The sequence below is a fragment of the Cryptomeria japonica genome, unplaced genomic scaffold (assembly GCF_030272615.1).
Source record: "Cryptomeria japonica unplaced genomic scaffold, Sugi_1.0 HiC_scaffold_56, whole genome shotgun sequence".
NCBI lineage: Eukaryota > Viridiplantae > Streptophyta > Pinopsida > Cupressales > Cupressaceae > Cryptomeria > Cryptomeria japonica.
In genome coordinates, this window is record NW_026728878.1 from 365,001 (window position 1) to 375,002 (window position 10,002).

Here is a 10,002-nt window from a genome sequence, read left to right on the forward strand (position 1 = left end):
AGTGAAGGCAGCGCATCAAAGGTGCGCACCTCGCTGCCCACCTTGGTGTGCTCTGAGGTGCGCACCCGGGAGCGCTACGAAGTGTGCTCCAAGGTGCGGCGTGCACGTTGTCGGAGCCCGGTTTGCCCCGGGTGCGCACCTCGCCTGCACCTTGGCCGGGGTGGGCACCTTGGCTGGGTTTGCCCAGGGTGCGCTCCGAAGCGGGGTTACTGGAGCGCCCCCTCTTTTTTTGTCAGAGCGTTTGGTGGGGTTTCTCGCATTGGCTCTTCCCAGGCCCGGTTGTTGGGTGCGCTCCCACCCTGGCGCGCGCGAAGTTGGAAGTTGGGTTAATTGCCCGGGCGCGCACCTTCGCCAGGGTGGGCACCTTGGTGCGCACACCTTGGCTGGGCTGCGCACCAGGGCGGGCTCAAGATGGCACCAGCATTCCCTTTTTCTCACTATCTTTCAAAACGGAAATTTTAAAATCTCGTTTTTTTTTTGCCTTTTATGGAAATTAGTGAAGGCATCGCATCAAAGGTGCGCACCTCGCTGCCCACCTTGGTGTGCTCCGAGGTGCCCACCACGGTGCGCAACGCCGGTGCGAACCCGGGAGCGCCCCGATGTGTGCTCCAAGGTGCGGCGTGCACGAAGTCGGACCCCGGTTTGCCCCGGGTGCGCACCTCGCGTGCACCTTGGTGCGCACACCTTGGCTGGGTTGCGCGGCCTGGTGGGCACCATGGTGCGCACCAAGGAGCGCTCCGAAGTGTGCTCCAAGGTGCAGCGTGCACGAAGTCGGAGCCCGGTTTGCCCCGGGTACGCACCTCGCGTGCACCTTCGCCGGGGTGGGCACCTCGGCTGGGTTGCGCGCCCTGGTGCGCACCAAGGAGCGCTCCGAAGTGTGCTCCAAGGTGCGGCGTGCACGAAGTCGGAGCCCGGTTTGCCCCGGGTGCGCACCTTCGCCGCGGTGCGCACCATGGCGTGCACGAAGTCGGAGCCCGGTTTGCCCCGGGTGCGCACCTCGCGTGCACCTTCGGCGGGGTTGCGCGCCCTGGTGGGCACCATGGTGCGCACCAAGGAGCGCTCCGAAGTGTGCTCCAAGGTGCGGCGTGCACGAAGTCGGAGCCCGGTTTGCCCCGGGTGCGCACCTCGCGTGCACCTTCGGCGGGGTTGCGCGCCCTGGTGGGCACCATGGTGCGCACCAAGGAGCGCTCCGAAGTGTGCTCCAAGGTGCGGCGTGCACGAAGTCGGAGCCCGGTTTGCCCCGGGTGCGCACCTCGCGTGCACCTTCGCCGCGGTGGGCACCATGGCGTGCACGAAGTCGGAGCCCGGTTTGCCCCGGGTGCGCACCTCGCGTGCACCTTCGCCGGGGTGGGCACCTCGGCTGGGTTGCGCGCCCTGGTGCGCACCAAGGAGCGCTCCGAAGTGTGCTCCAAGGTGCGGCGTGCACGAAGTCGGAGCCCGGTTTGCCCCGGGTGCGCACCTCGCGTGCACCTTCGCCAGGGTGGGCACCTCGGTGTGCTCCGAGGTGCGAACCCGAGAGCGCTCCGAGGTGCCCACGAAGTCGAAAGTCGGGTTAATTGCATTGTTTTCCCCGGGTGCGCTCCGAGGTGCGCAACATCGGCGCGCACCAAGGAGGGCTCCGAAGTGTGCTCCAAGGTGCGCACGATGGCGTGCACCTCTGGTGCGCACGATTCGGAGCTCGGTTTGACCGGGGTGCGCACACCTTGGCTGGGTTGCGCACCTTTTGTGCGCTCCAAGGTGCGCACGAAGTCGGAGCTCGGTTTGCCCCGGGTGCGCACCTTCGCCAGGGTGCGCACCTTGATGCGCACGCCTTGGCTGGGCTGCGCACCTTGGTGGGCGCCATGGTGCGCACCTTTCGTGCGCTCCAAGGTGCGCACGAAGTCGGAGCTCGGTTTGCCCCGGGTGCGCACCTTGGTGGGCGCCATGGTGCACTCCGAGGTGCCCAAGATTGGTGCGCACCAAGGAGCGCTCCGAAGTGCGCTCCAAGGTGCGCGCGAAGTCGAAAGTTGGGTTAATTGTCCGGTTTGCCTCGGGTGCGCACCTTGCGTGCACCTTCGCCAGGGTGGGCGCCTTGGTGCGCACACCTTGGCTGGGCTGCGCACACCTTGGCACCCGCGTTTCCTTCATTTTAAATTTTTTTTTTTTACAATCTCTCAAGTGGGAAATTCTATAATCTCAACTTTTTTTGCCTTTTCAGGAAACTTTTGAATGGAGCGCATCATTGGTGCGCTCCGAAGTGTGCTCCAAAGCTCTCTCCAGCTGCGTGCACCTGCCCCGGCCGCGCACCCGGCCCCGCCCAGCTTCGCTCACCTGTCCCGGGCGTCTGGTGCGGAACCTTAGAGTAAGAAACATCACCGTGCACCTTGGCCAACGTGCGCGACTCGACCGAGCGCGCACTGGCCGAGGTGCACACCGATTTCACCTGGGTGCGCGCGCAGCACCTCGGGCGCACCGGGGTGCGCGCACAACGCCCGGGTTGCACCGTGGCCTGTGTGCTCGGGGCGCCTCGGGTGCGCGCTCGGTGTCGCCCCCGCGCGCGCGGTAGTGCGGGCAGCGCACCCCGGCCCGGCCCGGCCCCGACGAGAACGCAAACGGGCAAAAGGTTTATTCAAATAGCATTGCGACGCCCGGCGAAAAACTAAAAAAGGGTGCAACACCGGGACTTCCCGGGAGGTCACCCATCCCAGTACTACTCCGGCCCAAGCGCGCTTAACTGCGGAGTTCTGATGGGATCCGGTGCACTAACGCTGGTATGATCGCACCCGTTATGAGCTTGTCGCAGTGTGTACTTAGCAAACCGCGACCCACGTGCGAATCCACCCCGGCCACCCACCCCCGTCGAGGTGCACACCCTCCCTCGCGAAGTGCGCCCCGTTCGCCAAGTGTGAGCCCTGCCCGGGTGCGCGCACCTTGCTAGGGCGTCGGGTGTGCACCCGGCCCGGCCTACGTGCGTGCACCTGGAGGGGGCGTCGTGTGCGTGCAGTGTCCCGTCTGCAACGCGGTGCCCACACACCACCTCGGGCGCAACGACCTGCGCTCACATGTGGGCCGAGTGCACCTTGGTGCATGTTCGGGGCGCCTCGGGTGCACGCTCGATCTTGCCCCGGTGCACCAAGGCACTCGGTTTGCCCCGGGTGCGCACTTGGTGCAAGGTGGGCACCCAAAATAGGGATCAAGCACCAAAACACAAGTTTCGGGATGCAAAATGGGACCCAAGGACCACAAATGCGTTCCAAGACCCATGATGGGTCCACGAGAACAAAAATGTGTTCCGAGACTTAATAAACAAATATTGGGTTTTAGGAGAAGAAACATGCTCTGATGCCCAAAACGAGAATCGACCCCGAAAAGGCCACAGGCCAAAAGTGGGATGCGAGACAAAAAAAAATGGGACCCGAGGACCAAAATTGGGTTCCCAGGTCGAAGACAGGGCAACCGGACAAGAAACGACCTCTAAGGCTCGAAATGAGTCCCGACGACTAAAACTTGACAAGAAGCACCCATCAGGCACCCAACTCGACACCCATGGGATGCCGACCCACCCGGGCTTCCACCTAGCACACCTTGGCACCCACCCACCCTCGCACCCAACCTCGCACCCAACTTAGCACCTTTGAACCCACATTGGCACTCACCCTGACCCTGGCACCTTGGAACCCACATTGGCACTCACCTTGACCCTGGCACCCACCTTTGCACTCACCTTGGGACCCACCCTGGCTCCCACCTCGGCACCCACCCAGACACCCACCTTGGTTCCTTGGCACCCACCTTGGATCCTTGGCACCCACCCCGACACCCACCTTGGCACGCAACTTGGCTACTTGCCACCCATCTTGGCTCCTTGACGCCCACCCCGACAACCACCCCGTGACCTACCCTGGCTAGGGTTGGTGCACACCCACCCTGGTGCCCACCTTGGCACCCACCCTATGACCCACCTTGGCACGCACCTTAGTACCCACCCCGTTACCCACCCTAGGACCCACCCCGTGACCCACCTTGGCCAGGGTGGGTGCCTTGGTGCGCACAACTTGCCTGGGCTGCACACCAGGGCGGGCTCAAGATGGCACCCGCGTTCCGTTTTTTTCACTATCTTTCAAAACGGAAATTTTAAAATCTCATTTTTTTCTTTTTTTTGCCTTTTCTGGAAATTAGTGAAGGCAGCGCATCAAAGGTGCGCAATGCTGGTGCGAACCCGGGAGCGCTCCGATGTGTGCTCCAAGGTGCGGCGTGCACGAAGTCCGAGCCCGGTTTGCCCCGGGTGCGCACCTCGCGTGCACCTTCGCCGGGGTGAGCACCTTGGCTGGGTTGCGCGCCCTGGTGCGTACCAAGGAGCGCTCTGAAGTGTGCTCCAAGGTGCGGCGTGCACGAAGTCGGAGCCCGGTTTGCCCCGGGTGTGCACCTCGGGTGCGCACCTCGCGTGCACCTTCGCTGCGGTGGGCACCTTGGCTGGGTTGCGCGCCTTGGTGGGCACCATGCAGTGCACGAAGTCGGAGCCCGGTTTGCCCCGGGCGCGCACCTCCGCCAGGGTGGGCACCTTGGTGCGCACAACTTGCCTGGGCTGCGCACCAGGAAGGGCTCAAGATGGCACCCGCGTTCCGTTTTTTTCACTATCTTTCAGAACGGAAATTTTAAAATATCGTTTTTTTTTGCCTTTTCTGGAAATTAGTGAAGGCAGCGCATCAAAGGTGCGCAACGCTGGTGCGAACCTGGGAGCGCTCCGATGTGTGCTCCAAGGTGCGGCGTGCACAAAGTCGGAGCCCGGTTTGCCCCGGGTGCGCCCTGGTGGGCACCATGGTGCGCACCAAGGAGCGCTCCGAAGTGTGCTCCAAGGTGCGGCCTGCACGAAGTCGGAGCCCGGTTTGCCCCGGGTGTGCACCTCGGGTGGGCACCTTGGTGCGCATGCCTTGCCTGGGCTGCGCACCAGGGCGGGCTCAAGATGGCACCCGCGTTCCTTTTTTTTCACTATCTTTCAAAACGGAAATTTTAAAATCTCATTTTTTTTTGCCTTTTTCTGGAAATTAGTGAAGGCAGCGCATCAAAGGTGCGCACCTCGCTGCCCACCACGGTGCGCAACGCCGGTGGGCACCCGGGAGTGCTTCGAAGTGTGCTCCAAGGTGTTGCGTGCACGTTGTCGGAGCCCGGTTTGCCCCGGGTGCGCACCTCGCGTGCACCTTCGTCGGGGTGGGCACCTTGGCTTGGTTTGCCCCGGCTGCGCTCCGAAGCGGGGTTATTGGAGCGCCGCCTCTTTTTTTGTCGGAGCGTTTGGTGGGGTTTCTCGCATTGGCTCTTCCGAGGCCCGGTTGCCACCCTGGCGCGCACGAAGTCGGAAGTAGGGTTAATTGCCCGGGTGCGCACCTTTGCCAGGGTGGCACCTTACCTGGGCTGCGCACCAGGGCGGGCTCAAGATGGCACGCGCGTTCCGTTTTTTTCACTATCTTTCAAAACGGAAATTTTAAAATCTCCTTTTTTTTTTGCCTTTTCTGGAAATTAGTGAAGGCAGCGCATCAAAGGTGCGCACCTCGCTGCCCACCTTGGTGTGCTCTGAGGTGCGCACCCGGGAGCGCTACGAAGTGTGCTCCAAGGTGCGGCGTGCACGTTGTCGGAGCCCGGTTTGCCCCGGGTGCGCACCTCGCCTGCACCTTGGCCGGGGTGGGCACCTTGGCTGGGTTTGCCCAGGGTGCGCTCCGAAGCGGGGTTACTGGAGCGCCCCCTCTTTTTTTGTCAGAGAGTTTGGTGGGGTTTCTCGCATTGGCTCTTCCCAGGCCCGGTTGTTGGGTGCGCTCCCACCCTGGCGCGCGCGAAGTTGGAAGTTGGGTTAATTGCCCGGGCGCGCACCTTCGCCAGGGTGGGCACCTTGGTGCGCAAACCTTGGCTGGGCTGCGCACCAGGGCGGGCTCAAGATGGCACCAGCATTCCCTTTTTCTCACTATCTTTCAAAACGGAAATTTTAAAATCTCGTTTTTTTTTTGCCTTTTATGGAAATTAGTGAAGGCATCGCATCAAAGGTGCGCACCTCGCTGCCCACCTTGGTGTGCTCCGAGGTGCCCACCACGGTGCGCAACGCCGGTGCGAACCCGGGAGCGCCCCGATGTGTGCTCCAAGGTGCGGCGTGCACGAAGTCGGACCCCGGTTTGCCCCGGGTGCGCACCTCGCGTGCACCTTGGTGCGCACACCTTGGCTGGGTTGCGCGGCCTGGTGGGCACCATGGTGCGCACCAAGGAGCGCTCCGAAGTGTGCTCCAAGGTGCGGCGTGCACGAAGTCGGAGCCCGGTTTGCCCCGGGTGCGCACCTTCGCCGCGGTGGGCACCATGGCGTGCACGAAGTCGGAGCCCGGTTTGCCCCGGGTGCGCACCTCGCGTGCACCTTCGCCGGGGTGGGCACCTCGGCTGGGTTGCGCGCCCTGGTGCGCACCAAGGAGCGCTCTGAAGTGTGCTCCAAGGTGCGGCGTGCACGAAGTCGGAGCCCGGTTTGCCCCGGGTGTGCACCTCGCGTGCACCTTGGCTGGGTTGCGCGCCTTGGTGGGCACCATGCAGTGCACGAAGTCGGAGCCCGGTTTGCCCCGGGCGCGCACCTCCGCCAGGGTGGGCACCTTGGTGCGCACAACTTGCCTGGGCTGCGCACCAGGAAGGGCTCAAGATGGCACCCGCGTTCCGTTTTTTTCACTATCTTTCAGAACGGAAATTTTAAAATATCGTTTTTTTTTGCCTTTTCTGGAAATTAGTGAAGGCAGCGCATCAAAGGTGCGCAACGCTGGTGCGAACCTGGGAGCGCTCCGATGTGTGCTCCAAGGTGCGGCGTGCACGAAGTCGGACCCCGGTTTGCCCCGGGTGCGCACCTCGCGTGCACCTTGGTGCGCACACCTTGGCTGGGTTGCGCGCCCTGGTGGGCACCATGGTGCGCACCAAGGAGCGCTCCGAAGTGTGCTCCAAGGTGCGGCGTGCACGAAGTCGGAGCCCGGTTTGCCCCGGGTGCGCACCTCGCGTGCACCTTCGCCGCGGTGGGCACCATGGCGTGCACGAAGTCGGAGCCCGGTTTGCCCCGGGTGCGCACCTCGCGTGCACCTTCGCCGGGGTGGGCACCTTGGTGTGCAGACCTTGGCTGGGTTGCGCGCCCTGGTGGGCACCATGGTGCGCACCAAGGAGCGCTCCGAAGTGTGCTCCAAGGTGCGGCCTGCACGAAGTCGGAGCCCGGTTTGCCCCGGGTGTGCACCTCGGGTGGGCACCTTGGTGCGCATGCCTTGCCTGGGCTGCGCACCAGGGCGGGCTCAAGATGGCACCCGCGTTCCTTTTTTTTCACTATCTTTCAAAACGGAAATTTTAAAATCTCATTTTTTTTTGCCTTTTTCTGGAAATTAGTGAAGGCAGCGCATCAAAGGTGCGCACCTCGCTGCCCACCACGGTGCGCAACGCCGGTGGGCACCCGGGAGTGCTTCGAAGTGTGCTCCAAGGTGCTGCGTGCACGTTGTCGGAGCCCGGTTTGCCCCGGGTGCGCACCTCGCGTGCACCTTCGTCGGGGTGGGCACCTTGGCTGGGTTTGCCCCGGCTGCGCTCCGAAGCGGGGTTATTGGAGCGCCGCCTCTTTTTTTGTCGGAGCGTTTGGTGGGGTTTCTCGCATTGGCTCTTCCGAGGCCCGGTTGCCACCCTGGCGCGCACGAAGTCGGAAGTAGGGTTAATTGCCCGGGTGCGCACCTTTGCCAGGGTGGGCACCTTACCTGGGCTGCGCACCAGGGCGGGCTCAAGATGGCACGCGCGTTCCGTTTTTTTCACTATCTTTCAAAACGGAAATTTTAAAATCTCCTTTTTTTTTTGCCTTTTCTGGAAATTAGTGAAGGCAGCGCATCAAAGGTGCGCACCTCGCTGCCCACCTTGGTGTGCTCTGAGGTGCGCACCCGGGAGCGCTACGAAGTGTGCTCCAAGGTGCGGCGTGCACGTTGTCGGAGCCCGGTTTGCCCCGGGTGCGCACCTCGCCTGCACCTTGGCCGGGGTGGGCACCTTGGCTGGGTTTGCCCAGGGTGCGCTCCGAAGCGGGGTTACTGGAGCGCCCCCTCTTTTTTTGTCAGAGCGTTTGGTGGGGTTTCTCGCATTGGCTCTTCCCAGGCCCGGTTGTTGGGTGCGCTCCCACCCTGGCGCGCGCGAAGTTGGAAGTTGGGTTAATTGCCCGGGCGCGCACCTTCGCCAGGGTGGGCACCTTGGTGCGCACACCTTGGCTGGGCTGCGCACCAGGGCGGGCTCAAGATGGCACCAGCATTCCCTTTTTCTCACTATCTTTCAAAACGGAAATTTTAAAATCTCGTTTTTTTTTTGCCTTTTATGGAAATTAGTGAAGGCATCGCATCAAAGGTGCGCACCTCGCTGCCCACCTTGGTGTGCTCCGAGGTGCCCACCACGGTGCGCAACGCCGGTGCGAACCCGGGAGCGCCCCGATGTGTGCTCCAAGGTGCGGCGTGCACGAAGTCGGACCCCGGTTTGCCCCGGGTGCGCACCTCGCGTGCACCTTCGCCGGGGTGGGCACCTCGGCTGGGTTGCGCGCCCTGGTGCGCACCAAGGAGCGCTCCGAAGTGTGCTCCAAGGTGCGGCGTGCACGAAGTCGGAGCCCGGTTTGCCCCGGGTGCGCACCTCGCGTGCACCTTCGCCAGGGTGGGCACCTCGGTGCGCACACCTTCTCAATGTTTTCTTGCCTTTTCTGGAAATTGGTGAAGGCAGCGCATCAAAGGTGCGCACCTCGGTGTGCTCCGAGGTGCGAACCCGAGAGCGCTCCGAGGTGCCCACGAAGTCGAAAGTCGGGTTAATTGCATTGTTTTCCCCGGGTGCGCTCCGAGGTGCGCAACATCGGCGCGCACCAAGGAGGGCTCCGAAGTGTGCTCCAAGGTGCGCACGATGGCGTGCACCTCTGGTGCGCACGATTCGGAGCTCGGTTTGACCGGGGTGCGCACACCTTGGCTGGGTTGCGCACCTTTTGTGCGCTCCAAGGTGCGCACGAAGTCGGAGCTCGGTTTGCCCCGGGTGCGCACCTTCGCCAGGGTGCGCACCTTGATGCGCACGCCTTGGCTGGGCTGCGCACCTTGGTGGGCGCCATGGTGCGCACCTTTCGTGCGCTCCAAGGTGCGCACGAAGTCGGAGCTCGGTTTGCCCCGGGTGCGCACCTTGGTGGGCGCCATGGTGCACTCCGAGGTGCCCAAGATTGGTGCGCACCAAGGAGCGCTCCGAAGTGCGCTCCAAGGTGCGCGCGAAGTCGAAAGTTGGGTTAATTGTCCGGTTTGCCTCGGGTGCGCACCTTGCGTGCACCTTCGCCAGGGTGGGCGCCTTGGTGCGCACACCTTGGCTGGGCTGCGCACACCTTGGCACCCGCGTTTCCTTCATTTTAAATTTTTTTTTTTTACAATCTCTCAAGTGGGAAATTCTATAATCTCAACTTTTTTTGCCTTTTCAGGAAACTTTTGAATGGAGCGCATCATTGGTGCGCTCCGAAGTGTGCTCCAAAGCTCTCTCCAGCTGCGTGCACCTGCCCCGGCCGCGCACCCGGCCCCGCCCAGCTTCGCTCACCTGTCCCGGGCGTCTGGTGCGGAACCTTAGAGTAAGAAACATCACCGTGCACCTTGGCCAACGTGCGCGACTCGACCGAGCGCGCACTGGCCGAGGTGCACACCGATTTCACCTGGGTGCGCGCGCAGCACCTCGGGCGCACCGGGGTGCGCGCACAACGCCCGGGTTGCACCGTGGCCTGTGTGCTCGGGGCGCCTCGGGTGCGCGCTCGGTGTCGCCCCCGCGCGCGCGGTAGTGCGGGCAGCGCACCCCGGCCCGGCCCGGCCCCGACGAGAACGCAAACGGGCAAAAGGTTTATTCAAATAGCATTGCGACGCCCGGCGAAAAACTAAAAAAGGGTGCAACACCGGGACTTCCCGGGAGGTCACCCATCCCAGTACTACTCCGGCCCAAGCGCGCTTAACTGCGGAGTTCTGATGGGATCCGGTGCACTAACGCTGGTATGATCGCACCC

The 10,002-nt window shown here is 63.0% G+C and overlaps 2 non-coding genes across 2 annotated transcripts; both read right to left on the reverse strand.

The window, feature by feature from the left end:
- Nucleotides 1-2,645: 2,645 nt before the first annotated feature.
- Nucleotides 2,646-2,764, reverse strand: LOC131863162 (5S ribosomal RNA). Its single transcript, XR_009362097.1, has one exon. It is a non-coding gene; the product is annotated as a 5S ribosomal RNA (ribosomal RNA).
- Nucleotides 2,765-9,883: 7,119 nt separating this feature from the next.
- LOC131863163 (5S ribosomal RNA) lies at nucleotides 9,884-10,002 on the reverse strand. Its single transcript, XR_009362098.1, has one exon. It is a non-coding gene; the product is annotated as a 5S ribosomal RNA (ribosomal RNA).